Source organism: Nyctereutes procyonoides, unplaced genomic scaffold (genome assembly GCF_905146905.1).
Source record: "Nyctereutes procyonoides isolate TBG_1078 unplaced genomic scaffold, NYPRO_anot_genome, whole genome shotgun sequence".
NCBI lineage: Eukaryota > Metazoa > Chordata > Mammalia > Carnivora > Canidae > Nyctereutes > Nyctereutes procyonoides.
Genome location: NW_026575025.1, coordinates 9,114,001 through 9,119,419, shown reverse-complemented (window position 1 = coordinate 9,119,419; position 5,419 = coordinate 9,114,001).

Here is a 5,419-nt window from a genome sequence, read left to right as displayed (position 1 = left end):
GCCCCGTGTGGTGTGTTTGCAGGTCAGAGGCCCCAGAGCAGCCTCACAGAGGGCTCCCACACCACGGGACGTGACAGCCGGTGCGCACCTCCCATGCGCCCTCCAGTTTCAGCTCGGCACCTGCAGGTGGGAGCCCTGGCGGGGGCGGTGGAAGGCTGAGCTTCTGCTGGACTCCAGTGGGTCGACCCTGAGGCAGGACCAGAGCCTCCAAGCTGGGTCTGGGCTGCGCCGAGTTGGCGAAGTTCTTGCCTTGCACGAGGCGGGGCTTCGCAGCGCTGGTTATCACCCAGGTTGGGAACACTTCGGAAGCTTTTAAAAATATACAGTTCCCAGGTCAGACTCTTCAACAAATGGTGTTAGGAAACCTTGGAAACCACACGCAGAAAAGTGAAATCGGACCTCCATCTTACATCCTCACAAAATTTAATTTGAAATGGATCAAAGGCTTAAACATAAGACCTGATACCATAAAAATTCTAGAAAAAAAATAGGGAAGAAGCTCCTTGGCAATGGTCTTGGAAAGTTTTTTTTTTGGTGGGGGGGGGGGCGGGGAGGGATATGACACCAAAAGCAAGAACAACACAAGAAAAAAAATCAACAGGTGGGACTACATCAAACTTAAAAGCTTCTGCACTGCAGGGGCACCTGGGTGGCTCAGCCGGTTAAGCATCTGCCTTCGGCTCAGGTCAAGATCCCAGGATCCTGGGATGGAGCCCCACATTGGGCTCCCTGTTCACCTGGGAGTCTGCTTCTCCCTCTCTCTCTGCCCCTCCCCCTGCTTGTGCTCTCTCAGTCTCTCTCAAATAAATAAAATCTTTATTTAAAAAAGCCTTTGTGTTGCAAAAGAAACCATTAAAATAGAAAGGCAATCTACAGAATGGGAGGGAATATTTGTAAACCACATATCAGATAAGGGGTTAATATCCAAAATTTATGAAGAATTCATACAACTCAATAGCAAAAAGCAAACATTCTGATTTTAAAATGGGCAGAAGAATTAGACATTTTTTTCCAAAGAAGACATCCCATTAGCCAACAGATCCATGAAAGGGTCCTCAGCCTCAGTAATCAGAGAAAAGCAAATCAAAAGCACGCCTATAAAAAAGGCTATCATCAAGAAGATAACAGATAATAAGCATTGGCGAGGATATAGAGAAAAGGGGACCGTTGTGCATGGTTGGTAGAATGGTAAATGGGTCCAGCCATTTTGGAGACTAGTCTGGAAATTCCTCAGAAGACTCACAATAGGGGATCCCTGGGTGGCTCAGCGGTTTGGTGCCTGCCTTCGGCCCAGGGTGTGATCCCGGAGTCCTGGGATCCAGTCCCACGTCAGGCTCCCTGCATGGAGCCTGCTTCTCCCTCTGCCTGTGTCTCTACCTCTCTGTGTGTGTGTGTCTCATGAATAAATAAATAAAATCTTTAAAAAAAAAAAAAAGAAAACTCACATAGAACTACCATAGGATCTAGCAATCCCACGTCTAGATGTATATCCAAAGGAAATGAAAACAAGTTATCAAAAATATATCTGTACTCCCATGTTACTTTTTATACTCCCAGTATTATTTTTTAAAGATTTTATTTACTTTAGAGAGAGAGAGAGAGAAAGAGAGAGAGAGAGAGAGAGAGAGAGAGTGGGCGAGAGGGGCAGAGGGAGAGGGAGAGAAGATCCCAAGCAGAGTCCCCACTGAACATGGAGCCTGATGCAGGGCTTGATCCCAAGACCCTGAGATCATGACCTGAGCCAAAACCCAGAGTCTGCTGCTTTACAACTGAGCCACCAGGTGCCACACTGCAGTATTATTTACAATTGCCGAGATACACAAACAACCTAAGTGTCCATCAATAGATGGATGAAGGAAATGTAGTGCACAAATCTAAATGATACACTTTTCAGTTATGAGGAAGAAGAGGAAATTCTGCCATTTGCAACAGCACGGATGGACCTCAGAGATATTATGTTAAGGGAAATATGTGAGATGGAGAAAAACACGCATGGTATGATGCGCCTTATAGGTGGAATCTAAAAACAGTGACAAAACTGATTTCAAAAACCAAAAAGGAACACTGGCTGCCAGGGATGGTTCCAGGGTACATACCAGCGACTGGAAGATAAATAAATCCTGGAGATGTAACACAGTGCAGGGATTATAGACAACCAAACTGTATGATAATAAATCTGGGAGCGACTGGGTGGCTCAGTGGTTGAGTATCTGCCTTTGGCTCAGGTCGTGATCCTGGGGTCCTGGGATCGAGTCCCACATCAGGCTCCCCATGGGGAGCCTGCTTCTCCCTTTGCTTATATCTCTGCCTCCCTCTGTGTGTGTCTCTCGTGAATAAATAAATACAATCTTTATTTTTTTTTTATTTATGAGAGAGAGAGAGAGAGAGAGAGGCAGAGGGAGAAGCAGGCTCCATGCACTGGGAGCCCGATGTGGGATTCGATCCCGGGTCTCCAGGATCACGCCCTGGGCCAAAGGCAGGCGCCAAACCGTTGCGCCACCCAGGGATCCCTAAATACAATCTTTAAAAAAAAAAAAAACAATAAATCTGCTAAGAGACTGGTCTCAATTATTCCCACCGCTAGAAGAAATGACAATTCTGTGATGTGACGGAGGTGTTAGCTGGCACCACAATGCAAATCACATTGCAATATAAATATGTCAAATCAATGTGTTGTATACCTGAAACTCACACAATGTTATATGTCAATTATATGTCAATTTATTTTTTTTTAAATTTTTATTTATTTATGATAGTCACAGAGAGGCAGAGACACAGGCAGAGGGAGAAGCAGGCTCCATGCACCGGGAGCCCGATGTGGGACTCGATCCCGGGTCTCCAGGATCGCGCCCTGGGCCAAAGGCAGGCGCCAAACTGCTGCGCCACCGAGGGATCCCCAATTATATCTCAATTTAAAAAAAAAAAACATCCAGTTTCCCTCCCTCGTCCCACTTTGCCCATGCTCATCCTTCTGGTTAGAGCACCCTTCCTTCTGCTCCTCCCAGGAGGTTTCCTTCCCACCCTCCCATTTCAGAATAAGAAGCCACCCTGAGGACGGGTACAACCCCCACCCTTGACTATTTCCCTCCTGGTTTTTCTGTGGTTTAAAGGTCTCTTTCCCTATCTTACTCCACCTTGTCCCCGGCAAATGCTCACCATGTACCCCTCATGCAGCAGATTGTGCTGGCACTTAGTAGGTGCTCGGTAAGTGAGTGGATGGATAAGTGAATGAATGGGTGACAAATATCCACCTCAGAATGGTTGCTGGGAAGGCAGAGAGCTAGGGGTGTGGAGGGCATGATGAATCTGCAGAGGCTTCAGGCTGCAACTTTCTCCAGACCACACCCAGTGCAGATGTGGGACAGCAGAAAGGTGGAATCAAGCTGGAGGTGTCTGGAAGTAGGAGCTACAAAAGCCGCAAGAGGGAGGGTGGGCCTGAGGTCTAGGGGCAGGAAGAGACAGGACTGCAGGTATGCAGCGGGAGCCAGGAGGCTAGGGGGCCAGGAGGCTGTGGTCAGAGATTGGACACTGGGGTTCATTCCCTTGGGGGATGACCAAGTTCCAGGTGTGGTGGTGGCACAGGGTGGGAAGGGAGGAAGTCCTAGAGGTCATGGGGCGGGAGGGGGGGAGATTTGACACCCCCAGGAGAATGGAGTTCCGTAGAATTCAGTGGGTGAGCAGATGTGGCCAGGAGGAGGGATGACACCACTTCCTTTAAGTCTCAGGCCTAGGACTGCCTGTAGGGCTGGCATGGGGGGACCCAGATAAATGCAGCCAGCATGGCTTACCAGTTTTATTTTTTGTTCTCATTATGATATAATAGGATGTTGCTCCCAAGTCAGATGCCCCAAAACATCTCCTAGGATGCTGTGGATCAAACAAAAGCATGTCACCCTTCACACTGTCCCAAAGAGGGCCACACTGGGCCCACTCCTCATTCACCTAATGCCATTTCCCTGGCATGCAGTTGAGTCTTTGCCATTTTTTAAACTAAAAACCTTAGGGATGACAGTCACCATAGGCTGTTGGGAGGTCCCCAAGCTGAGATGTGCCAAGGACCCAGCCAGAGCCTGGCAGAGCAGATGCCCAAGAAACAGTGCTCGCTGCTCTCAGCTGAGATATGGGCTTCCTAGGAGTGAGGATGACCCCTTGGGCTCCTAAGTCAGGGCTCGGGGAACCCTGGAAATGCTGTGGGCTGGGGAGACAGGGCTGACTGGGCTAGAATCCCCATGTGTCACTCTTCCTGTGTGTGCCTGCCCCAGTCACTGCATGTCTCTGAGTCTCTGAGTCTGTTGTCTCCTACAGGCTAGGACCATGATACCTGAGATTTCCATGAGGATTTGGGTCAAGCGCCTGGTACAGTGCTTATCACACCATGGATGCTTGGTCAAGGTATGTTGAGTGTGTGCTGGACGTTCCCTGGGTGCCAGCAGCCTCTAACTCTGCCCCCTGGAATGGGTCCTGCTGGTCTCTGAGGGGAGGCTGGGGCAGGGAGGGGAGAGGAGCCAGGGTGGGCTGGCCTCTGAAGGAGCCAGGGTAGCCACTTGCTCAGGAAGGGGGGAAAGGGGCAGAAAGACATCCATGCCTATTGAGCACCTACTCTATACCAGATGTTTCCAAATGCGCTATTTCACCACTGGGGCGGGCTGTGAGGCAAGCAGAGTCAGCTGTGTTTCACAAGGGGGAAAGCGAAGGCCCAGAGCGGAGATAGGACCTGCTCAAGGCTGCTTAGCAGGTGGGCAGAGGAGGCCGGTTTGCATCTGTGTCAGTAGGCAGGGCGGTGAGATGGTCCTGGGTAGGGCTCCCCCAATACGCACCTCACCTGGCTGACCTGGGTCCATGGCAGAGCCTGTCACCCACTAGGGCTGGCTCTAAAAGTGCCACCTGGTGGCACCCCACACAGACCTCTTCTATCTTGAGCTCTCCACCACAGGGATGTGACCCCCGGACAGCACCGAGCTCCTGGAACTCTGAGGATCAGTAGAGGCCTCCAACCCAGAGAAGAGAGAGGATATCTAGTCCTCCCCAAGGGGCAGTCCCCTGAGACTGGGGGAGTTTCACTGCCAGGCCAGGCTAAGGCCCCTGTGCCAGGAGGTCAGGCCTCTTTGGAGATGTCCCAAGCTGTTTCTGAATTCATGACAAGTTCCTGGGTAGCCCCACAAGGCGATCCTTGGCCAGAGAGGGTCCCTTCAGGATCCTGCAACACCTACCTCACTCACCAGTACCTCCCCAGGTGGGTCCCGGATTTGCTGTGTAGCCTTAGACCAGTGGCTGCCCCTCTCTGGGCCTGGTTCCTGACTAAGGGCTGTCAGACTCAGCCCCAGCCCAGCCCCGCCTGGTGCTGGCTCTGCCACTGCCTTTGGCTGGCTCAGCTCCAGACAGCAGGGCAGGGCTGTCACATGCTGAGCCACGTGACAGG